The following is a 27,197-nucleotide window of genomic DNA, read 5'->3' as shown; positions in this document are numbered from 1 at the left end:
TAGAATACATTTCTATTGTTTTAAGCCACTAAGATTATGGTACTTCCTTACAACAGTTCCAGGAAACTCATACCATATTTCTAATAGGGTATGAAAAAAAATCCCTAAAAACAAAACAAAACAAAAAAACTTCCACACTTATCTTTTTATAGGCCATAGAGTATACAAAGTTGTTTTAGAGTGGAGAGTTGTGTGAAACTATCAATTTTCACTCTGTAAATATCTTAACATGGGTATGTTCTCATTGTTGACAAAGACTTGAAGTGAGAGTGAAAGCTTTTTCACTGTTTTATAAATCTGTGCTAACATGATTTTTCTTTGTCTTCAATAAATATGATTTTTTCCTCATTGCTCTGTTTGCCAAATCTTGACAAACTAAGAGCAAAGAAAGATTGAGCCAACTTATATTTTCCTCCGAATTACCAAAGTTTTTTTGAGGCTTACTTACTTCATAATTGCTTCAATGTCACATTTTACTTTGATGTAGGGTCCTGGTCAGAGCAAACCACCAGACTACAGCAGTTAAAAATGAATAGCTTATTTATGTAAGATATTTATTGCTGTGTAACAAATTACCCCAAAACTTAATGGTTTAAAAAAAACATTTATTATCTCACAGTCACTATGAGTAATGAATCCAAACACGATTTACCTGGGTCCTCTGGCTTTTGGTTTCTCTCAAGGCTGCTTACATCTGTAGGGTCAACTGGGAAGAATGTGCTTCCTCCTTTATTCAGGTGGTACTGGCAGGATTAGGTTTAGGTTCCTAATGGGTTGCAGGATTGATGCCTTAGGTTCTCGTGAGCCATTGACTGGAGGCCTTCCTTGGTTCCTTGACACGTGGGCCTCTCCTTAGAGCATCTTGTTTTATGGCAGTTTGTTTTATTAAATGAGAGAAGAGATAATAGCAGCAAAAAAAGAGTACAGCACAATAGAAAGCATACACCTTTGTAATTTAATCATACAAATGGTATCACTTTTGCCATATTCTGTTCATTAGAACAAAATATTCTAATAATTCCAATTCTATTCATTAAAAGCAAGTCACTGGGTTCAACTTATACTCAAGGGGAGGGAATTACACAAAAGCATAAATATGAGGAAACTGGGTCATTGTGAGCCACACTAGAAACTGCCTACCATATTATTGTGAGGCCTAATGATCAATATGGCTACTACCATTAAATGATATATCTATTTATTGAAATAATAGATAAATAATAATAAATAACATCTGATAATCTGAGTCAATAAGTAGGTATAATAATTTTATTAAAAAGAGTTTGTAATTAATAATTAAGAAATTACATAAATTTCAATGAAAAAGTAAAAAAGAGGGATCCCTGGGTGGCGCAGCTGTTTGGCGCCTGCCTTTGGCCCAGGGCGTGATCCTGGAGACCCGGGATCGAATCCCACGTCAGGCTCCCGGTGCATGGAGCCTGCTTCTCCCTCTGCCTATGTCTCTGCCTCTCTCTCTCTCTCTCTCTCTGACTATCATAAATAAAAAAACAAAAACAAAAACAAAACCCTGTGCTAATAAGATGTAGGATTAGGGTCAGGTCAGATTGATCTAAAAGATAATCAAATAATTTAGAATAATAAACTTTTTACATAACTCTGTTCATTTGCATTTGATTTATATGTGTTTTCATGTTGCAAAACAAAATATTTTCATAGAACACAATGTAATGGATGTTCCACACTAATTATTGCAGCTCACATTGGTAAAGCCAGAAAATTCAGGTTCATAAGAACAATCACTAGATCTATGTTTCCTCATGTATAATAAAGAGTGAGAAAATTCAATCAGAAAATTCCATTTTGATTCTGAAATAATAAACCTCTAAAGAAAATAAAATTATATGTTTAAATCTTTTTTTATATGTTTACTGTGTCCTTTTCAGAAAAGCCAGGAATGTGTAATTTATACATCGATGAAATGCTGTGTAATGGCAATGTAGATAACCTACAAAAAAACATGTTTATTAGGTCTGAATAGATAAGCTAAAGTGAACTAGAATAGCTAAAACAATTTTGAAAAAAAGAATCTCATTGGAAGAATCATACTATTTGATCTTCAGAATTGCTATATAACTACAATGTGATACTGACAGACACATAGAAAGATCAATGGAAAAGAAGGGGGAACAAAACCGTAGACTCACAAAAATATGTCCAACAATTCTTCCCCAAAGTGTAAAAGCAATTCAATGGAAGAAAGATATTCTTTTCAGCAGTGTGTGAATAATTAGTCTTTCCTAGGCAAAAACAAAGAAAACACCTGAACCTAAACCTCACACCTTATACAAAAATTAACTCAAAAAATTGCAGACTTAAATATAAAGCTATCAAAATTCAAGAGAACACAGGAAAAAAAATATTCATGACCTACAGTTAGGCAGAGTTCTTAAAGATGACACCAAGAGCACAATCTATGACAGAAAAGTAAGGGTAAGTTGGACATCACCAAATTAAATGTTTTGGCTTTAAAAAAAAAAAAACTCTAAGAGGATTAAAAGACAAGCCACCCACAAAGACAAATATTTGAAAATCCCATATCTTATAAAGGACTTATCTAGTATTAAGTGTATCAAATGGTGAGTATTCGTCCTTTCTGATGGCTGAGTAATATTCCATTGTATATATAGACCACATCTTCTTTATCCATTCATCTGTCGAAGGACATCATGACTCCTTCAGTTAGTTTGGCTATTGTGGACATTGCTGCTATGAACATTGGGGTTCAGGTGTCCCAGCGTTTCACTACATCAGTACTACCCAGTAGTGCAATTGCTGGGTAATAGGGTAGCTCTATTTTTAACTTCTTGAGGAGCCTCCACACTGTTTTCCAGAGTGCGCCTTAAAAAAGAAGAACCAAGTGGTAGAATGAAAATTTTCTCATTTCAAAACTTGTTAAAGAGAATAGTACTGGTAATAGAATATAAATATAGCCCAACTAAACAGAATTCATAGTCCAAAATAAATGCATATATTTTCAATAACTGAGATCTGGCAAGTTGCCAAATGGTTCAATGCAGAAATGTTTTTTTCCACAAATGATGTTGGAGTCATGACACATCATCATGCTAAGGATGATTGAAGACCTTAATTCAATCCCCTCCTTCCAAAGTAATTAATGGACAGTAGACAACAGGCTTATAGGCAAAGGCCAAAACGTTAAAACCATTAAAAGAAAATGATCACTGAGGCACAACGCCAAAACCATACATGCAAAACAAGATGAATCTATAAAAACTAAAACCCTCTGGAGATCAAATATCAATATTAAGAAAGATCAATAGTAAATCACAGACCCAGGAAAGTATTTGGAAATCATTTATTAGATAACTGACTTGTGTTTTGAATATGTAAAGAATCCTTTAGGGCAGCCCGGGTGGCTCAGCGGTTTAGTGCTGCCTTCAGCCCAGGGCCTGAACCTGGAGACTTGGGATCGAGTCCATGTCTGGCTCCCTGCATGGAGCTTGCTTCTCCCTCCGCCTGTCTCTCTCTCTCTCTCTCTCTCTCTCTCAATCTCTCTCTCTCTCATAAATAAATACATAAAATGTTGAAAGCCATTTTATACGCACAGAAAAGGGAATTTTTTAAAAAAAGACACAGAAAGTTACAAATGTTTTTGAGGATGTGAAGAAACTGGAACTCTCACACCTTGCTGGTGAGAATGAAAACAATTGCAACCACCTCTGCAAGCAGACTGTTAGCTTCTAAGATGTTAAAAATTGAAAAAGATGCTGTAATATTGTAAAAATAGGTTTCTACAGAAGAGAACTAAAACATAGGCCCACCCAAAAACTTTTAGTGAAGGTACAGGAGCATTACATATAATAACAAAAAAGTGTAAATATTTGGAATGTTCTTCAATGGGTGAATGCGTAAAGAAAAACTGGTGCATCCACAAAGTTGAATATGAGCTGTGTTATGAAAAAACATTATAATACATGCTACAGGGGATGATGATCCTCAAACAACTATGCTAAGTAAAAACAAAACAAAACAAAACAAAAAACAAAAAGACCAAATACTTTGTATGATCCTCTTTATAAGAACTATCCAAAAAGGCAAGCAATAGAGAAGAAAGTAGATTTATGGTTAGCCGAGATCGTGGCTGGGAACAAGGATGGCTGGAGACAGGTGCAAGGGGTAAAATTTGTTATATATATAACAAATTATATATTTAATTCAAAATCAAATTTGAATTCTGTCAATGGCTACCCAAATTTATTTCTGTATTAAATTTCACTGGATTGTTACATGTGTGAATTATTATGCTATGTAAATTATATCTTAATACAGTTGTCAAAATAATCAGTTCCATTTCTCCATGCCAGAAAAGTAAAGTCAGAAATTAGAATTTAGAAAACATCATTGCTAGTAGCATGAAAAAGAGGAGAAGAATTTGGCGCAAAATTAGTAGCAGATAAGCAGGATGCATACATATTTTCTGCCTTGGTGCCTTGAGTCTTTGCTGTTCTTTTTCTCCTTTTAATATAGGGTTCACAACTTAAGATTTTTTAGAACTGTTTTTATATATCATGCACAGTCAGTAGACTGTGTGTCCAATATAACAATCTTTTGCACAAAAGAAAATAAACTTGTTGAAAACATACGAGGGGCGCCTGAGTGGCTCAGTCAGTTAAGCCTCTGCCTTCAGCTCAGTTCATGATCCCAGGGTCCTGGGATCGAGCCCCACATGGGGTTCCCTGCTCAGTGGGAAGGCTGCTTCTCTCTCTTCCTCTGCCCCTTCCTCTCACTCGTGCTTTCTTTCTCAAATAAATAAATAAAATCTTTAAAAAATGGTGTACAAATGGAAGTGGGAAACTAATAGGTAAGGAAAGAAACTCTTATTGCTTGTTGTATTCACACCTTGCACTTCAACACCCAAACCATGACTGTACCATAACATTCTCCTTCATGCTTTAAATCTAAGTAAGCAGAACCCAAGTGGACAAGAGTAAAATGGAAATAAATCTATTTGAATCTAGATAAAGATACATAATTTGAGGTACTATATAATACCAAAATATGTCTTTAAATGGTTTTATTATAATATTATGTAAATTAAGCCATTCAATGAATCTGGTTGTGTGCCCCATCACTAATTACATACTATTGCCCGAAAAGTTAAATAACCTTTATGCATTTACTATTTGAAAAGCCACCTTCTCATCATGTCTTGTATTAATAATGGTGAACATTCCAAGTCCATTTTGCATGTCTTTGTGAAAAGAGTGCATATTGTCTTTTCCTATGCATAGAGATGGTTGAACATTTATTCTCTTCTCTGTGAGGTAGAACACTATCCCTTATTGATAGGATTTTGCATTACTCACATACATTTTTACCAAAATTGATATGTTAAACTGATATAAAATGCCTAAAGTAAACATTCAAGTGCAGATGTTTGCATCACTGCAATGTTGTTTTAAGTTCTCTCTGAAGGGACGCCTGGGTGGCTCAGTGATTTAGCGCCTGCCTTCCACCCAGGACATGATCCTGGAGTCCCACATCGGGCTCCTTGCAGGGAGCCTGCTTCTCCCTCTGCCTGTGTCTCTGCCTCTCTCTCTCTCTCTCTCTCTCTCTCTGTCTCTCATCAATAAATAAATAAAATCTTTTTAAAAAATTAAAATTCCCTCTGAAAAAGCTACCACCAGATAATCACTACTTGGAGTTTTATGCTATCACAAAATTAATAAATTAATAAAAACATAAAACGAAGACAGCAAAAACAAACAAACAAAAAACACCACTCCACACACAAATTAAAAACAAGATAATTTGGAATTACTTTTGCAGGTACAGGGAGCTTACTTGAAACACAATGAGATGCTATTCTAAAAGTAGAGTGGTAATCTCAGAATAACAGATTATGTGATCTTGACAGATATCTTTCTAGACATAAAGAGTTTAGAATGTTAATGAGGTGAACCTGACATGTGAATTAATCTAATAATTTGCAGTCAAGGAAATTTGTCCTCCACCTTTTCCCCAAAAGTTCTCTCCATTAACGGTCTACAAAACCCTAAAATAAGATAGTTCATTTAAAGTACTCCAATTTTTTTTGTAAAGAAGCATTCTCAAAGCAGTGAGCATAACCACATTCAAAAGTCAGATTTTTCCTCCTGGCACTATGAATTGTCGAATGTTTCTAGTGACTTGATTCAGACAGATGTCTACATTTTCATTCCATATACTTTGAGAATATTACAATATCATATCTAAACGTGAGCTTTAAAGAAAAAAAAACTGTCTAGAACTTTAAATGAGTAAAGGTAATTAGCTCTTTTTTATGAAACCCAAAGTAATTCATATTTTCTGAAATATGAATATTCCACTAAATATTCTACTAAAGTTTGGAATTAGCATTTAATACAACTGACTTAATTCTGAAATGTAGAAACTATTTGGCATTCTATTTTTCCCTCATACCCAAATTTTCAGAGAGGATCACATTGAGCACCACAAACTAAGAGTTGTTACATTTCTAAAATTCATTCAATTTGCCATATGATTAACAATGTTAGTTTAGGAGGAGAAAAAAAGGTAAGTGTCATCTTGAAAAGCATAATTCAATTAAAATTTCCTAGACTTTACTAAGTATCTAGTAGAAATCAAAGTATGTGGAAAATAAAACCACTAAAATGAATAGCATATGCTTGCAGAAAACTAAGCTTCCCAAAAAGTTATTTAAAATATTTTCTAATGGAAATGCTTATCTTACCAAGATCACAAATAATAAGTTCACTTACTCAAGATCACAGATGACATATCTAAAATATGTCCAGACCAACTCTCTGCTGGTCAACTACCCAACAGAGCAAAAGTTTAAAAATCCAGTAAAGGGGATTATTAATGCCAAATCCAACACTGCTATCCTAACAAATAGACTCTATACTATTTTTCCAGTGAATTCAAATTCACAAAAAAATAAAAAGATCCAAAAGAACTTATTACTTCCCAAATCCATTCTTTCTCTAGTTTTTCTAATCCATTAAATGACATCATCAATCATATTTTTGCCAAGGAGTATCAATTATGTCACCTCCCTTACCTCATGTGATTTACCCCCCTTCAAAGCATCACTAAAGTACTTTAAATAGCTTTAGTATTGTATACAATATTGCCCAAACTAGCATTAATTTTTACTACAATAACTCTTTGTCTCTCATACCAACATCTACTTATAATCCTCCCTAATTTATTCTGCACATATTAAAACTTTAAAAACACATTTAAAAACACACATATTTAAAAATACACACATTGGAGCATGTCACCTCATTACTCAAAACCACTTGCTCAAAAACCCTTGAAATGCTTCCCATTGCTCTTATGATAAAGACTAAATTTCTTAACACTGACTAAAGCACTGTAAAATTTGGTATTTTATGTACTTCATCTCGTGCCATGTTCCACATAGCTCTCCTAACTTCAACAATACTGACCTTTAAGTTTTGGTAAATTACAAGCACTCATTCTTCCTGGAATGTTCTCCTGCCTGTCTTAACTTCATTTTGACTTAGTTAATACATTTTCATATTTCAGAATCCAGGTTATCTCTGATATCTTCAGGGAAAGTCTCCCTGACACATCTCTTCCCTAACCAGTTTCAGTGTCCTAGTGCAGCAGTCTGGGACCAGTTAGGAAACAGATTCACACCAAGTAGTATAGACTAGAACTGGAATAAAGTCTAGGGAAGAAATACTGTTACCAGATATCAGGAATTGGAGCCACAAAATGGATACTTGAACCACAGAGGTAGAAGCTGCCCAGCTGGAGGTACAGGCAATGAGGAACCTGTCCAGAGCCACTGCTGAGAGACCCTCCTAAAGCAAAGAGAGAGGGGAGAGTTATTCTGGCCTCTCTCTGCTCTGGACCCTCCAGTGTTCTGCTCAAGCTTCCCATTAGTCAAATCCATGAAGACACCAGATGGCAGAGAAGCCTGCACAATTTTGTTTGCAGAATTAGCTCTTGTAGTATAAATTGAGCAAGGGAAGGAAGAGAATGGATCTGACAACAAATAGGCAAACAACTGGCACACCCAGTTATATGCTTACAAACATTTTCTAATTTGTCTTCCCAGAATTCTTCATGATTAATATATGTCTTTCCTACTAAAGAGTGGGCTCCTCGGGAAAGGAATCACAAATGTCTCTTTAGTGTTGTAACTCTACTGCCTAGCATAGTCCTTGATAGATATGTTGAATAAGTACAAAAATCATTTAATCAGCCAACTAATTCCCGTTATTAAACAATGTTTTAACCACTATAACAGAATTAGTCTGGAAGTGCATTCCAGGCATTCTTAACATATTTGGGAGCCATTAGCCTTTTTTAGTATCTTATGAAAGTCACGAACCCTTTCTCCAGAAAAATGCACAGAAAACCAGAACATTTTACATTAATTTTTTTTAAGGGAAGGCTCATAGACAGACTGAAGCCCACTCAAGAATTTCTTGTTTCTAATCTAGAACCAATATGATCTTCTTCGGATGGATGAGGAACTATTTGGGTATATTTTTGTTTTCTCAGCATCTGGCCCACTACTGTTATTTAGTGGGAAGGGACCAGGTAATGCATACTTTTTGCAGAGAAAACTTTTCCCGTCCCAAATGCTTATAATGATCCATTATGAATCTCAGGACCTCAGATTAAAATTATCCTGGAAAGAAAAATTACTTGACCATCAAATTCAAAATTATGTTTCCTCTTTCTTTAGTGACAAATTCACCATGAAAACAGTATGATTTTAAAATGGCTTCTGGAACTATATACATGTTCCATATTTATAAATGTTTAATTTACACAACAGCTGTCACTGAACTTTGATAAATTTATATGCAATAGAAATGTAAATACATGAAATGCAGTATAGTAGTGAATATTTATTTGGGATTTTATTAGTTACCTATTTTTCCATAGCAAACTATCCCAAAACTTAGTGCCTTAAAGCAATACATTTATGAGCTCACGAGACCTGTGGGTCAGGAATCCAGGTGCAGTTTACATGTGCCCCTGGCTTAGGGACCAGCAGGCCGAGATAAAGGTGCTAGATAGGACTGTGATCTCATGTGAAAGGTCTACTGGGGAAGGATCTACTTTCAAACTTACTTACATGGTTGTAATCAGGATGCAGTTCTTCAAGGGCTGTTGGTCATAGGGCTTCAGTTTCTTATCGGCTGCTGGTCACAGGCCACCCTTAGTTCTTTGCCACATAGGCCTCTCCACGTGGCATCTTGTTTCATCAGAGCAAGCAAGAGAGAAAAGCCAGAGGGAGTGCCAGAATGAGAACGAGAGAGTAAGCAAAACAGAGGTCACAGTCTTTTATAGCTTCATCTTGGAAGTAATGTCACTCAGTTTTGCCATATTCCATTTGTTGGAAGCTAGTCACTAGGTTGAGCCCATACACCTATATGTATGGCGGTTACACAAAGTCATAAATACCATAAGGCAAGATCAATGAGAGTCATTATAGAAGACTCTGTACCACAAGGATGAATCCATAAAGAAAAAAGAAATAAGATTCCTGAAAAAATTTAAGTTATCTAATGGTATCTGCATTTTAGCTGCTAAACAGTCAATGCTTTTATTACCAATTTTTTAACAATTAACTTTCTTCTCCATCAAAAGATAAATATGTATGGGGCACCTGGGTGGCTCTGTTGGCTAAGCATTTGACTCTTGGTTTATGCTCAGGTAATGATTTCAGGGTCCTGGGATTGAGCCCCACATCAGGCTCTGCACTTAGCACAGAGTCTGCTAAAGATCCTCTCTCTCACCCTCTCCCTCTGCTACTCCCTTTACTTGTATACTATCTCTCTCTTTCTAAAGTAAACAAGATATTACAAAAAAGATAAACATATGAATATTATCTAATATTTCTCTCTGTTTTCACTCTAGTAACTCCCATCTCTGTATCTGGGCATTCTTCTAACGGCAAAATTAAAAAGAAAGGGTTATGTTTTAAAAGTTAAGAGAAAATAAATTTGAATGAGTTATTACAGAATAGTTCAACTATCTTACTCCTGGGAGTGATAATATAATTTTACTGGTGAGAAGACCTTTACAACCCATTAGCTTATGAATTATGTATCTTTCACACAAAGAAAGCAAATGCAATCCTAACTATTTATGGGTGAGGCACCCTATATTTATTTCTCTTAAAACTAAGTAGAGATGCCTTCAGATATTTCATTACTCAAAGAATTAAAAGACTCTAGCAAAAGTCAACTTTGCCTTCTCAGCAGGCAAATAAAAAAGCACTTATTAATGCATGAATCTACTCTTCAGCTTGTATATAATAACAAGAAGAGAAAATTTACATTTTCAAAATGATCTTTAATTTTATACCTCCTCCGTAATTACAACTGCAACAGTTCAAAAAAGGGGTGGGTGCTAATACTTTCTTTTAGTTCAGAATTTCTGGCTTGCTTGGAGTTATAGGGTTAACAATATAGAAAGATCTGTATATAACGGAGGAAAAAACTGGCTTTCTGGATATCAAGTCTAAAAATATCTATCCCCAAAATAAGAGAATGGCAAAGCAGAATTGGACACATGAGACTAAAGATTCGTCAAAAATCATAGTTGGGAATGAACCCAAATCAATGGGGTCATTGCAACCAGGCCACACATTCCTAGTTGGTGAGCTAACAATCCACATTCTAGGCATTTTCATTCTAAAAATAACTGAAAGAAAAAAAAATAAAAAAAATAAAAATAACTGAAAGATTTATTGTAGAAGACTTACTTGAAGTTTAAAATGTGGAGCACTTTTTAGGCTAGTCATCTTTGAATGACTGTACATAGGGTCATTTGACATTGCTCATTACTAAAAGCCCACTGACACCCCGCGCAAAGCTTCCCATACACTGCATACTGAAAATGTAGTGTCTTTAGGTTTTAATGGCAAAATGGGTTTGGGGGAATTCTAGGAAAAGGGTTGAAAGAAGAGCACTGGGTTGGCAGTAAAGTACTGGGCAAACACCTGCACAGAAAGAGGTCAAAACAAAGTCCAAGTGAGGCAGCTAAACACACACAAACACACACGCACACACACAGAGAAACACTGAAAAAATGTTTATTGTTTTCCCATTTTTGCCTGGAATCACTTGTCTCCTCCTTCTCAGAACAAGAAAGCCAACATTCCAAATCTCTGCAAGCCAATTACCATGTTACTCTAAATCCACTCAGAAAAAGCAGGCGGTTATGTTCCACATGCCACTCTTGCAACTTTTCAGGAAAGGAAATGTAGAAGAGTTGGGAAAACAATTCCAGCCCTTGCTCACCATTACTTTAGGGAATTTAAGGGTGAGGAAGAAACACAGAATGTATCACCCTTCCTTCAATGAGTTACCTACTTTCAACTTATCCTGGCAAGTAAATGCTGATAGCAGAAGAAACTGGAGAGCAGCAATTCTCACTTCTGCCATTTGCAGCTTAGGAAGCATGGTTCTCTCTATTTAGGTATTGGTAGAGCTTGGCCACAATTAAACAGAGGCAAACCTAGAAAAGAAAGTAAAGCAATGCTGCAAGAAGAAAAGAGATGCATTGACACCTCTCTCTTTAGCCTTGACAGCTACCTTAAGCTTTTCTGATGGAACAGCTAGCTCTATGGCGTGAAAATATTCGGTTCATTCTTTCTGAAGTCCCTCCAAACACTCTGCAGAACATCACAGTGTCACATCCAGATAAATAGAATACATAGGTTAAATAACCATCGTATCACTCCGCAGCCCTATTATTGTAGTATTCTGTCTTATAAGTATGCCACACTCAATTCATCCAAGCTAAACTAATCTTTCACCCTAAACCCACCCTTCTTTTTAATTGAAAGACACCGCCATTTACCAAGTTGGTAATTATTTTTTATTGTGTCTCCCTTGCCCTGATCACCCTCATTCCAATCAATCCAGAAGTTCTGTTAATTAAAACCTTTAAATGCCTCTTGAATTTATCAACTTCTCCTTATCCTCACCGCTAAAATTGCAGTCCAGATCACAACAGTCTCTCACTAAGATGTCTGCAACATTCTTTATTAGGATCCCTGATTTGCTTTCCTTCTCCACACAATACAAATAGGATACTGCCATGCTCATCTTTTCAAATTTACCTACTATTCTGATTTTCAGGAACTAGGATCAGCTTTTCTTCCTAGCTGTGGTACCTTCTCTTGCCTCCTTGCCTCTTCTCCCCCCTCCACCCCCCCGCCCCCCCGCCACACACACACACACACACACACACACACACTCACACAAACACACCTGTAACCCTAACTGTACTTCAAGGTACAACTTAATCATTTTCTCTGGAAAGACTCCCTGATATGTCTAGGTGATCTTGTGTGCCCCTGTGATATGCTTACATGACAGGTGTTTAAGTGTCTCCCTTCTAAGCTGAAGATTCAAGAGGGCATAAAGGTGAACATCCATCTTAGCATTTGCCATTAAGTCCTCAGGAAATTTCCTAGCTCATAGGAGGCATTCAATAAATACTCACTGGATACTTGAAATAACTTCATTTAACTTTCATAAATAGTGGTTCCAGTTTTAAATGTCTAGTCTTTGACAGTGTGTTGGTTTGCATTTAAACATTTATTCAATTAATTTTGTTAGTTGAGCATGAAATTCGCTGATATTTTCAGCATTATATGGTAAAGCTTAGGTGAAAATATATTTTAAATTTCATTTCCCAGGTCCAGTCTCAAAAGAGAAGTCTTAATATCATTCCAATCCCATCACAAAAGAAACTGAGGCAAAAAGAAGTTAGGTCACTTACCCAAATGACACACTGACAATCCAAAATAAATCCAGAATTAATCCTCTGAATATTTTCAGTCCAATATGACTGCTTAGCTTCTGAGCTGTGCTCTTTAACATTCATAGAGGAAAATGTATTTTGCAAAACTGTTAGACCCTTGAAGATGAATGTTATTTTTGTTTGTAGGAAATGTGTAAATATCTTTAAATATAAATTGTCTTTAGGCTAGAAAAATTTAGCGAAGTTTTGAAAAGTGAACTGGTAACTAGAGAAACTATACATGATTTGGGAAATTTGAATTTGGTGATCAAAATGTCATTGTAGAAAATTGCTCAACTCCGAGTAGAGTACTTACCTCTAAGGGAAGTGGGTGTCATGATATTGGTGTGCTCAGCAATTTAAAGCTCTTTTAAGTAGTAGACCATGGAAAGGTGAGACTGCACAGAATGACTCTGCCCTGGTCTCAAGCTGTAAATGAAACTGAGCAACTTGACCTATTTTCAGAAGAAAACCAATTACTACCGAGGGTATTGAGAAAGAGCAAGGTTACCCAGAGGCTGGGGTGGTGGGCGGCTGGTGGGGAGGATTCCTATTACACAGCACTCACCATCTCACTCCAAAATGCACCTTAGACTAGCCCCTCCTCCAAAGCCTCTCAGGGAGCCGATCGTGCCCTTTTCCCTTTCTTTGAGGTTCTCCTTTGCTGTCTTCACCTCAGACAGTGCTGAGGCCAGGAAGGTAGAGAGAGGGACTTCTTGTCTCTTATGGAGCTCCCTTAGGGCTCGAAACAGCTGTTGTGATAAATTTGCACTTACCACCTAACCCCTTGGCCAACAACAAAAGCTCTCGGTTTCTCGGACCCATCTCCCTTAAAAGAAAGTGAAGTGTGTTCAAGAACACTTTTTTGTTCTTGTTCAGGTACGAGATTTTTAAATGAACCACCATGTTCAAATAATAACTTCACTGGGCCCCATCTATGTGTCTTATGCCTGTTACCACTTCTATTCCCACAACAGCCAAAGGAGGTAGGTAATGGCTGCACTTACATACATTGAGATGCATACATTGAAGCCTACACGTAATAGGTATCCTGTCCATGTCACCTGGATAGCGCCTGGCAGAGCCTCGGTTTCAAGTTGAGGTATTTAATTTTGTGTTTGAGCTCTAAACCACCAGGTCTGCTTCCTCTTGGTTACAGACTGGATATGTGTGCACACGTAGGAGAGATATAAATATGGATGCAAATGTAGATATAGGTGAATATAGTTATATGCCACTATATCTATATTTATCTGGTGACTATAAGATAAACAGTAAATATATATCATTGCACTTTTTTCAATGTGCTCTTTTATTTTCTTTGTAAATTTTCTTCTCTTGGTACCTTATTTCACTAACTAGGTTTCTTCCTTTCTTTCCTTGAACTATTTTCTGTGTGGGGATAATCGCTTCTTGTACCGTGAGCAACTGACACTTCCCTGAAATAACTGAAAAGACCTGAGGGACAGATTTATAGTCAGAGGCCTTAGGTGTTAAAATACCCTCAAGACTCCAATTGAGCCTGAACATTAGAGCCCTAGGGAATGGATATGCCTTATCATTTTTCTTTGCTTTTCTTTGCTGATTATCCTTAATAAATGGCAAAGGCTCCTGTAAGTATGTGCCCAAAGCAACCTCAAGAATATTGCAAAAAAAGCACATCCTTCCTCTCGTTTTCCCATTGTTGAATTAAAGTGAAACACAGGCTTATATTGCTGAAGGCAACATAAGTACACATGACATGCAGACTGGATAATTAGATAGGTATAATTTTAGAATAATGGAGGATTTTTTTAAAAGATATTTAGAATTGTCCTAAATTGGAATGATATTTCTCTTTGAGATGTGCAACTGCAATTAGGTGCTATGAAGAGAGAAAATGCAACAAAAACAGCCAGATTAGCAACTGGTTATGAAAGGGATCATAAATGCAATGGTAAGGTCAGGTAGGTTTGGCCTGAAGAAGATTGGCCCTAACCTTCAGATGAAAGAACACAATTCAACATATGTGAACCTCCAAGCCCTGCTTCTGTCAGTGAACAGAGAATAGGAAGAAATTGAAGCAGGAAGGTTTATTTGAGAGAAAAGGACAAAAAAAGTGTCCCATTGGTGCAAGTTGAATAATACTGGAGAATATTACTTATGAAAGTTATCTTCTTACCTGGAGATCTTTAAAATTAAAGCAAAACAAATAGCTGCTCAGCATAAAAAAAGCCAGTTTAAGTAGTGCAGTTCTAGCTGTGGGTGGCACGTACTTGTGTGTGTAGGAGAAGGAGACAGGTATGAATTAAATAATCTCAAATGGAAAATGTTACAAGGGCTTCTCGTCATACAGCTGCAATAAACTAGATATAAATTGGGAAATTAATGGCAGGCTCCATAATGTAATTATTCCAAGGAATGATCCTATTCAATAACAGAAGAGATGAATGGTTATAAAACCTATCTTTACAAAGATCTTTTAAGAGTCTAGAGTGGAAAGAAATACAGAAAGATAAGAAAAAGAAATTTGGAAAGGGGGGGAAAGGTGTAAAAGGTGAAAGGGGTAAGATATTGCTGAAAGCAAGTTCAAGTAACATATCACAGGCATGAGGAAACAGAAGTATTATTCAAGATTAATTTTTCTATATTTAGAGCAAAAAATCATAAATAGGATAGGAATGTTTCTATATGAGGGGCAAATACTTTAAGGGAGGGAGATAATCAAGTAGCACATGATATCTAATTGTTCTCTATGCCTTCCATTAAGGAGCAAAAGGGGGGGGCTGAGGAATACAAACGGAGAAATAGAAACATATATTTGCATTTATGCCCCAAATGCAGGAGCTGCCAATTATATCAATCAATTAATAACCAAGGTTAAGACATACTTAGATAATACACTTATACTGGGAGACTTGAACACGGCGCTTGCTGCAATTGATAGATCTTCTATGCACAACATCTCCAAAGAAACAAGAGCTTTAAATAATAAACTGGACCAGATGGATTTCACAGATATTACAGAACTTTACATCCAAATGCAACGGAATATACATTCTTCTCAAGTGCACATAGAACTTTCTCCAGAATAGACCACATATGGGGTCACAAATCAGGTCTTAACTGATACCAAAAGATTGAGATTGTCCCCTGCATATTTTCAGGCCAAATGCTTTGAAACTAGAACTAAACCACAAGAAGAAGTTTGGAAGGATTTCAAACACATGGAGGTTAAAGACCATTCTGCTAAAAGATGAAAGGGTCAACCAGGAAATTAGGGAAGAATTAAAAAGATTCATGGAAACTAATGAGAATGAAAATACAACCATGCAAAATCTTTGGGATACAGCAAAAGCAGTCCCGAGGGGGAAATACATCACAATACAAGCATCCATCCAAAAACTGGAAAAAACTCAAATACAAAAGCTAACCTTGCACCTAAAGGTGGTGGAGAAAAAACAGCAAATAGATCCTACACCCAGCAGAAGAAGAGAGTTAACAAAGATTCGAGCAGAACTCAATGAAATAGAGACCAAAAGAACTTTGGAAGAGGTCAACAAAACCAGGGGTTGGTTCTTTGAAAGAATGAATAAGGTAGAAAAACCATTATCCAGACTTATTTAAAAAAAGAGAGATAAAAGACAAATTAATAAAATCACGAATGAGACAGGAGAGATCATCACCAATACCAAGGAAATACAAACGATTTTTAAAACTTATTATGAGCAGCTATATGCCAATAAATTAAGCAACCTAGAAGAAATGGACGCATTTCTGGAAAACCACAAACTACCAAAACTGGAACAGGAAGAAATAGAAAACTTGAACAGGCCAATAACTAGGGAGGAAATTGAAGCAGTTATCAAATACCTCCTCAGACACAAAAGGCAGAGCCAGGTGGCTTCCCAGGGGAATTCTATCAAACGCTTAAAGAAGAAACCATACCTATTCTACTAAAGCTGTTCGGCAAGATAGAAAGAGATGGAATACTTCCAAACTCGTTCTAGGAGGCCAGCATCACCTTAATTCCAAAACCAGACAAAGACCCAACCAAAAAGGAGAATTATAGACCAATATCCCAGATGAACATGGATGCAAAAATTCTCAACAAAATACTAGCCAATAGGATCCAACAATACATTACGAAGATTATTCACCATGACCAAGTGGGATTTATCCCCGGGATGCAAGGCTGGTTCAACACTCATAAAGCAATCAATGTGATTGGTCATATCAACAAGAGAAAAAACAAGAACCATATGATCCTCTCAATAGATGCAGAGAAAGCATTTGGCAAGATACAGCATCCATTCCTGATCAAAACTCTTCAGAGTGTAGGGATAGAGGGAACAGTCCTCAGCATCTTAAAAGCCATCTACAAAAAGCCCACAGCAAATATCATTCTCCATGGGGAAACCCTGGGACCCTTTCCCCTAAGATCAGGAACAAGACAGGGATGTCCACTCTCACCACTGCTATTCAACATAGTATTAGAAGTCCTAGCCTCAGCAATCAGGCAACAAAAAGAAACGAAAGGCATTCAAATTGGCAAAGAAGTCAAACTCTCCCTCTTCGCAGATGACATGATACTGTACGTAGAAAACCCAAAAGATTCTACCCCAAGATTGCTAGAACTCATACAGCAATTTGGCAGTGTGGCAGAATACAAAATCAATGCCCAGAAGTCAGTGGCATTTCTATACACTAACAATGAGACTGAAGAAAAAGAAATTAAGGAGTCAATCCCACTTACAATTGCACCCAAAAGCATAAGATACCTAGGAATAAACCTAACCGAAGAGGTAAAGGATCTATATCCTAAAAACTACAGAACACTTCTGAAAGAAATTGAGGAAGACACAAAGAGATGGAAAAATATTCCATGCTCATGGATTGGTAGAATTAATATTGTGAAAATATCAATGTTACCCAGGGCAATTTACACATTTAATGCAATCCCTATCAAAATACCATGGACTTTCTTCAGAGAGTTGGAACAAATTATTTTAAGATTTGTGTGGAATCAGAAAAGACCCTGAATAGCCAGGGGAATATTAAAAAGGAAAACCATAGCTGGGGGCATCACAATGCCAGATTTCAGGTTGTACTATAAAGCTGTGGTCATCAAGACAGTGTGGTACTGGCACAAAAACAGACACATAGATCAATGGAACAGAATAGAGAATCCAGTAGTGGACCCTCAACTTTATGGTCAACTAATATTCAACAAAGCAGGAAAGACTATCCACTGGAAAAAAGACAGTCTCTCCAATAAATGGTGCTGGGAAAATTGGACATCCACATGCAGAAGAATGAAATTTTTTTTAAAAAAAGAAACATATATTTGCTTGTCCCCAAAACTTAAGATACTAACCCTGTGATTTTATAATGTAGGTATATACTGTAACTTCCGTATCTATTTAAAGAGAAGGAAATGATAATGGTCACCTACTGTGTAGCAAAATAACTTAGCACACAGATTCTTAAAAAAAAAAAAGATTTTATTTATTTATTAATGAGACACAGGCAAAAGGAGAAGCAAGCTCATGCAGGGAGCCTGACGTGGGACTGGATCCCGGGTCTCCAGGATCACGACGCTCTGAGCTGAAGACGGCTCTAAATCGCTGAGCCACCCGGGCTGCCCGAGCACACAGATTCTTGAATCTGACTACCAGGGTGCAAAACTAAACTCTGAATGTTTGCTTTATGTTGAAACTCAGGAAAGTTTGTTAACCTTATTATCTTCATGCATAAAGTAGTGTAAGAAAAAACTAAAAAAAAAATTGGTTAGTGAAACCACATACTAAAGTAACAGATTTTAATAAAACGACAAGGGACTTAATTCTTTTTATATAATACAGTATTTGCACTCTAAAGTTGAACATCATTCAATAGAGATAGAGAGACAGATACATAACTCACACAGGCTGATATAGATGGAGACATATGTACATACACACACATTTCTATAGAGATGAAAATACACACACATATAAATTTCTATCTATCCATCCATCCATCTCTTGCTAAAGGTACAACTATCTATTTATAATTAAGAGCATGTCTAGAGATTAAGAGCAAGGCCTCCATGACCTTCAATGAGTTACTTATTTTTGCTCTCCCCCAGTTTCTGCATCAATAAAGTGAAACTAATAACGATAAGGGTTTTATGAGGATTAAGAGAGAGCACCTTCCAAGTACTTGGAATGGTGTCTGCCACACAGAGCAAACACTGGCAATTGTTAAAACCTGGCTAATGAACGAATCTTCGGATTACATGCCTGCTGTGCACCAGGCTTTTCTCTAGATCCTGGGAATACAGCAGTGAACATAAACATTTTTACTCTCATTTTAGGGTACTACCAGTGTTATTGTTCAAGTTATGAATGTGATTCTTGTTTTGAGCATCTGTTTGACTATTTTAAGATAGAAGAACCTGGGGCACATTTAATTGAAGGGGGAAAAGAAATGTTTCCCAGGCAGATTAAAGTCACAGAAAGAATAATTTGTGGAACAAGAGGTATCAGGAGGCCCGAAGGGCACAATATGCAGAGTGCAGAATACGAGGTGATTCTTAAAGAGGAGAAGGCTAGGTCCTTTTCTCTGAGATGGAAGAAGGAGAGGTAGAAATTGCTAAACATATGAATAAGGTTGCTTGAAAATGGAAGGCAAGCCTTGAGTTGGTATCTACTCTCTTGATGAAGTATTAGATAAGAGGTTTTGCTGAAAGATAATTGGGGTGGAATGTTAATGTTGAGGAGAAAATATTGATAGTCAAACTATCAAAGGTAGACGAAAGGGAAAGTTGACTATAAACTTCAAACAGTGCTAAAAGAGCTAGTGACAAGTGATGACATCTCAATGAAGGCCTATTTAAGGAGACAATTTCTTAGAAATGTTATCCATGTCTCTGCAGCATGTAGAAACAATGATCTTTCAAATTCTTTCAAGCACTCATTCATCAAATATTTACAGAATGCCTATTGTCTCCAAGGGGAGAATAAGACTGGCCTGGACTCGCCTTTACATTTGGTGGGGTGGGAGTGACTAAGACAGTTAAAGTAAATAAATGATGTGGCAATTCTATACTGGGAGAGTTCTATTGAGAAGCTAAAATAGAGTGATGTTAGCATAAGTGGAGAAGGGGGTGCTGCCTTAGATTGTGCGGAGAGAAGACTTTTTAGAGGGAACCTTTTTCATGGGAAATACAAGCCCTAAAAGCCATTGGAGACACAGGGAAACGATACAGTCATTGTACTTAAGAAGTTAGGTAATACATGTTGAGTACAACAACCTTTTATGTTTGTTTTATGTGATGCTATATATATCGTTTATATATCTGATAAAGAAATTTGCTAAGTTAAGAGGTTTTAAAAATTACTCTTTTAAGTAACTGTAAACAAAAGTCTTATATTTTTCTAAATGATGTCAGCATGTGATTCGGAAATACATTCCTACACAGCCATGGCAGCTCTCCCACCTAAGAAAGTGGTAGCAGATTGCCTAGTGGTAGCAAAACATAAAAGGTTATTTTTCAGGAGGAATGAACCATATCTTCACACTTCAAGTAGTAATATATCCAAAACCAATACTAGCCAAGGTGTTTGAGATTTTCCCTTATCATGAAAACACTTTTTTTCTGTTTCTAACTCAATCCAATTATCTCAACAAAAAAAATCAAATATATCCAAGGCACTCCTTTAAATGTTAATGGAATTAAAGCAAAAATGTTAAATTGAAATCAACTACTGCCTTAAAAAATGGAAATTTATGTTTTACAATATAAATGTATCTAGTGCTATACTGGAGAAATGAAGACGATTACTGCCTCTAAACAAACACTGAGCAGTTTTTAACTCCAAACGATGCTCATTGCTGTTACTTATATAACGTGGTTGTAGGGTAATTAGTAAGTAGTCAGCTAGTGTTATTTGTGGAGATCTGGGTACGAACAGGAAATAATATGGTCTATCAGGATAAAGAAGAGGAGATCTATGAATTGTACATTTTTTTTTAAAAGTCAAAGAGTCAAGAAGTAAACTCTTGGAACAGAAGAAAAAGAGGAGAGCATGGCACTGAAAGTCAAAGTCTTAAATGTACCTGTGGTCAAGAGAACAATATTACCTTCACCCCTCTCTTTTCTTCCTCCTTTAATTCCATGTGATGTAAGCAAAAGATTTGGAGTTTCCAAGGAAGCCAAGCACTCAGTGGAAAATGTGCTAGTACTAATAGAAACTGCTCATGGATCCAAAAAATACTTAAAGTGGTTCTTACCTCTGAGCACTGGGAAGATAATAGCTGGTACTTTGCAATGCACACATAACAAGATAATGTTTTCAGCTGAGAATAAAAGGCTTTAAAGATTTATTTATTTGAGAAACAAAAACACCATTAGTCAGGGGAGGGCCAGAGGGGAGATAGAGAGAAGCAGACTCCCTACTGAGCATGGAGCTCGACAGGGGCCTGATCTCATGACCCTGAAATCATGATGTGAGCTGAAACCAAGGGTCAGACACTTAAGCGACTGAGCCACGCAGGCACCCCTAAAAGGTTTTAAATATCCACACATCCTAACATTCTTTATACACCCCTAAAAGGTTTTAAATATCCACACATCCTAACATTCTTTATACCATATATCCCTCTTCACCCATTAAAGTTCTAAGTTATAGCTGTTTTATTCAAGCTGTGGAAGACTGCATTAATGTCCCCAAGTCCTCCTTCCCTCCACTCACACCCTTTGCTATGTAATTTTCTATAATTCTCCCATCTTAGGTGGGGCATACTTCCCCATCTTTTGACTCTAAACTTGGTGACAGACTTGTTTTGGACAAGACATGACTGAAACAGAAGATTGAAATGGACTGGAAATTTTAATATGAGAAAATTAGGGTTCTTTCAATGCCTGAGAGTTGATGAAAACACTGTGATTTAGTCCAAGGTTGGGGAAGAAGAGTTTGACAGAAGACAGAGGAAAACATCCAGCTTACTCATGCAATTAAAAGCCTAAAACAGGAGAATATTACTTCTCTGGTCACCATCAATAAGAAGAAAACAATCCAAAAGAGAGAAATTGGGGGGGGCGGGGCACCTGGGTGGCTCAGTCTGTTAAGCATCTGACTCTTGATTTTGGTTCAGGTCATGATGTCAGGGTCGTGAGATTGAGCCCTGCATTGGGCTCCCTACTCAGCAGAGAGACTGCTTGACATTCTCTTTTTCTCCTGCTGCCCCAACCCCCCCTGCCACATGCACACAGGCATGTACTCTCTCTCTCTCTCTCTCTCTCAGAAATAAGTAAATAAATCTAAAATAAAAGAAGAAGAAGAGTGGGAGTGGAGCAGCAGAAGAAATGCCAGATGTATCGTGAAAATTAGAAATACCGCCTGTTAATACTATTTATTTATTTCATAAGATAACCAGAAATAAATTTCAAATTCACTGTTTTCTTCCCAGTGCTTGGTATAGGACCTATACATAGGGGTTGCTCATAGCTTTGTGAAGAATAAATAAATAGATTATTGGAAATCATCCTAGAAAGAATATGCATTCATTTATGTATTTATTGAGTGTGAGGCTCACAGCAACAAGAAAAATGAACAGATATATCATAGCCCTCAAACAACTGATACTTTGGTTGTGGAAAACAGAATAAATGTACAAAATATTCAGATGATGCTAAGTTATATGGAGAAAAAAATACATCAAAGAAAATAGATGGATGGGTTGGGGTGGAAGGTCTCTGCAGTTTTAAAAAGGTGCCTAGGGAAGGTCTCACTGGAAGTAAAGGGCATTTGAATAAATGGTTTAATGAAGTGAGGCTGTGAGCCATGTAGATATTGAGAACTAATGTTCCAGGTAGATAAAAGGACAGGTACAAAGGCCCTGAGGCAGGAGTGTGCCTGGTGTGCTTCTGACAGAGTAAGATGGCTAGTGTGGCTGGAGAAAGGAGACAGAGACTATTAAAGGAAGAGTTCAAATAGGTCAAGGAGGCCAGACCTCATAAACCATAGATAGAACTTTGGCTTTTATTTTAAATAAGGCAGAAACACATTGATTTTGAGCAGAGGAGTTCGAGAATAAAGTGTGTTTTAAATGAGTTCTCTCCAGCTATTGTGTTGAGAATATACTAGTGGGGGGAAAAGGCAGAAGCCAGGGCAGACTGTTATAGATTTCCAAATTAGAGATGATAGTAGCCAAAAAAAGGCCAACATTCCACCAAATGAGTTACCTGGAGAACTTGTAGAAAACATACATGAGTGTTTTTCACTAATGATTTTGAACTTGAAAATTTTAGAGCAGATACACTTGAATAATTCTATTTTAATGCTATTTCATAAAATTAAAAATCACTTTGCTCTTCCAACTGTGAAATGTTCTCTCCTCTTAGAAATAGAATAGTTAGATATCTAAATGGTCTACGTATATACATGTGGCTTGAGTTACCTATCCCTAAAATTCAGAAAGGTAGACTTGTTCCTTTATCATTTTCTAAAATAACTCTGAGAAATATAAAATTTAAGCTCTTAGTAGTTTAAAATGTGGATGAATTACAAGGTCCTTACCTAAAACAATTTTCAAGACAGAGTTATCAAGAGCTACTTCTTACTACCCTCAGGTCATGGGGAGTAAGCATGAGAGAGAAAGGCATCCAAAACAGAAGAGGGATCCAGAGTCTTAAAATCAAATCTACCTATTTTTTTTTTTTAATTTATGATAGTTACAGAGAGAGAGAGAGGGAGGGAGGCAGAGACACAGGCAGAGGGAGAAGCAGGCTCCATGCACCGGGAGCCCGATGTGGGATTCGATCCCGGGTCTCCGGGATCACGCCCTGGGCCAAAGGCAGGCGCCAAACCGCTGCGCCACCCAGGGATCCCCAAATCTACCTATTTTAATTCTGAACTGGCCTCAATGATTTTCCTTCACAAAATATAACAGAGAAACATCAAATAGCAGTGATAGGCAGGATTTTTTAAAAATCACAATTGTTATAAACATCTACTCTAACACTTTATGCATAGTTTAAGAGGAAAGCTTTACATATTAGGAGCAGCAAAGTGGAGAGTCGGAACAATAAAGGCCTACTTTCAAATCCTAGCAATATCACTTACTGCAGAGGTTTGAACCAAATGTATGATTCAATTTTGTTGGAGTTTCAAGTTTTTTCTCTCTAATATGGTAGTGATAATATCTTCCTCATACCATTATTGTATGAGGGTTAAATAAAAAATAAATAATATCTATAAAAGGGACTACACAGCTCCTAGAATATGGCATTTGTCATTCATATATATTCATATTCATATGCTCTCTGTAAAACAACAGAACAATAAAATAATAATCTTAGGGAGATAGAACTACTGAGACAAAAACGGGCATTGTTCTAGTTCCCAAACCAAATAAGACAGGAACTGAGAGAATCTACTGCAGAACAGCAACAAGAAATTTGGACTAGAGGCTCTTTTAGACTGGAAAGAGATTCTCGTTAACCTAATTAAGGTAAAGGGACCTTAATTGGCCTAAGGGAAACTCCCTGTGATAAAATTGTGAGAACACATAGGTTTGTGCTGAATGCCTCTCAGAGAATGAAACCTGAGGGCATATTCAGACAATTGACAGTATTATAATTGATTCTGATAGAAACTTTAATATAACCACAGCAGAGAAAAAATGGGACTATTAGCATGCATGTCATTATTATTATTACATATTTGCATATTCCTTCATTGAAATAAGACAGAAATTTTAAACTAGTAACTACATCTACCAGTGTTTGTATTAGTCATTTATTAATTCTTATGTTTAGTTATTATTAATGATTTGTAAAGGTTTGTAAACCAGCAGTATCCTGGCATTGATTTGAATTTTCTTATGAAATGACTGTCGTTTCCATTCAGGTCTCCAAGTGCCCCAGCTGTACTGTCCCAGAGAATATCCCTGTACTATAATCTCCGGGAGGCAACACTGCAAAAGAGGTAGGTGAAAGAGTTTTTCTGTGCTCTACTTGAGAATTGTCACACATTTCCAATGCTATTAAAATGAGTTACAAACAGGACTCTTCAAGTCCAAATGTGCTTGATGTGGCCCAATTCTGTTTTTCCCTTGCAATAACAGGGTTAATGTTTTGGGGAAAAAAAATTGTTTTTTAAAGAAAACTGCAGAAGTTGCTGCTACATCAAAAATCAGCTTGGTTACTATTAAAATTATATTTAACAAAGTTGCCATATACAAGCTTCTATTTTTTGGCTGGCTATACACAGATGTGGATCTAAAGAAGGAAGTGCGTGACTTTCATCTTCTCGATAATTTTATGTTGATTACAAATTATATAGATGGAAGGAATGTGAAATAAAATGTAACGAAGGCCAAGAAAAGAAGGGGCTAGCATAGTTCAATGGCTGAGAAAACCAGTTTTGGAATGAGAAAGACACGTATTCAAATCAGAGTTCCTTAACTTATTAGGAGTGTGACCTTTGGCGATTTATTTAACCTCTCTGAGTTTGTTTCCTGATCTTAGAAGGAAGGACTGTTTGTACTCCTATATCTGTTCATATTTAATTATGAAAATTAAGTACAAAGAGATATGAAAGTTCTTGTCACGCTGTCTTGAACATAAAAAGTACTCAAGTATTAAATGTGATCAATTATTTTATTGCCTTTCTCTCTAATATTAATAAGCACTCAAGTATTACTTAGTTGTGGTTGTTATTATCGCTGTAATGATCAAGAAAAGAAATGAAGCAATTGATCTGTGATGTTCAATAGGCACTCTTAGCTAATTTCAACTCTGTCTCTCTGGTCCGACACTCCTCTAAGAATGAGGAGTGTGGTTACATTGGAAAAAATGGTTTTCCCATTGCAGTAAATGCAGCACTTTAAGCCCAGCCTCGGGCGGGGCACAAGATCCTCCCCCAAGGATAGGTAGGTGAGTGACAGACAATAGGCCAAGCTTTATGAAGAAGAACCAGGTACATATCTTTGATTATTGCTAATAGTCTACACTTCACTTGGCTCCTGTTTCTTTTTCTGGGTGGGTGTGTCGGGGGAGTGGGGTGTGGTGGCCGGGAGCCTCAACGTGAAATGTTAGGAGTTGAATTGGTCAGGACATAAGTGATTAAGCTTTCTTTTATTTAAAGTCCTAAGTATCCATCCCCACACACCTGATAAGCAAGAATATTTCTGGAGAACAAAAGTTTTTATGGAAAGAACAGTGCTTTGCCCTAACCACTTAGCCTCCCTGTAAGCTCGGTGGCAATTGCGTCAACACGTATAGACCATTCCTTTGCAGTAGAGTCCTGTAACAATCCTAAGAACCCTGCCGCCGTAATGGAGGCCTTCCTAGACAAACGTGAGCAGGCCAAAGGCTCACTCTGTAAACCCACATTGAGGAATATGCGAGGGCAAAATGGAGAGCGGGAAACATAAGATGGAAGCAAGAAGAGATGGGACTCCGGGGAGCACTACAGACCTCGGGAACCGCCAGGGACACCTGAGTGTTACTTCTCCGCCGTCTGCTACCATAACTTTCCCGACCTGTCATCTCGGCCACCGTCGCTGCCACAACAGCGACAACTACAGCTGATGACAGACACACGCAATCCAGCGGCGCTTCAAGCCACACGCGACCCAGAGGCACCTCACGCCACACGCAACTCTGCTGCGCCTCACGCCACACGCGATCCAGAGGCGCCTCACGCCACACGCAACTCTGCTGCGCCTCACGCCACACGCGATCCAGAGGCGCCTCACGCCACACGTAACTCTGCTGCGCCTCCCGCCACACGCAATCCACAGGCGCCTCATGCCACACGCAACTCTGCTGCGCCTCACGCCACACGCGATCCACAGGCGCCTCACGCCACACGCAAGTCTGCTGCGCCTCCCGCCACATGCGATCCAGAGGCGCCTCCTGCCACACGCAACTCTGCTGCGCCTCCCGCCACACGCAATCCACAGGCGCCTCCCGCCACACGCAACTCTGCTGCGCCTCCCGCCACACGCGATCCAGAGGCACCTCGCGCCGCACGCAACTCTGCTGCGCCTCCCGCCACAGGCGACCCAGAGGTGCTTCAAGCCACACGCGACCCAGAGATGCCTCACGCAGCACGCGACCCAGAGGCGCTTCACGCCCCTCGTGATCCAGAGGTACTTCAAGCCGCACGCGACCCAGCGGCGCCTGACGCCACACGCCATCCAGTGGCGCTGCACGGCGCACGCGATCCAGAGGCGCCGCACGCCAGACGCGACCCAAAGGCGCCGCACGCCACAGGCGACCCGGAGGTGCCTCGCGCCGCACGCGATCCAGAGGCGCCGCACGCCGGACGCGATCCAGAGGCACCTCGCGCCGCACGCAACTCTGCTGTGCCTCCCGCCACAGGTGACCCAGAGGTGCTTCAAGCCACACG

The 27,197-nt window shown here is 37.9% G+C and overlaps 1 long non-coding RNA gene across 1 annotated transcript; it reads right to left on the bottom strand.

The window, feature by feature from the left end:
• Nucleotides 1-588: 588 nt before the first annotated feature.
• Nucleotides 589-26,423, bottom strand: LOC112655762 (uncharacterized). Its single transcript, XR_003133869.2, has 5 exons — nucleotides 26,261-26,423; nucleotides 11,376-11,520; nucleotides 9,131-9,250; nucleotides 7,727-7,841; nucleotides 589-2,859 (listed from the first exon to the last, which is right to left on the bottom strand). It is a non-coding gene; the product is annotated as an uncharacterized LOC112655762 (long non-coding RNA).
• Between the last annotated feature and the right edge of the window lie 774 nt (nucleotides 26,424-27,197).

This window comes from Canis lupus, chromosome X (genome assembly GCF_003254725.2).
Source record: "Canis lupus dingo isolate Sandy chromosome X, ASM325472v2, whole genome shotgun sequence".
In the NCBI taxonomy this organism is placed as follows: Eukaryota; Metazoa; Chordata; class Mammalia; order Carnivora; family Canidae; genus Canis; species Canis lupus.
The sequence above is the reverse complement of the archived record's forward strand: the minus strand, read 5'-3'. Positions and strand labels throughout refer to the sequence as shown.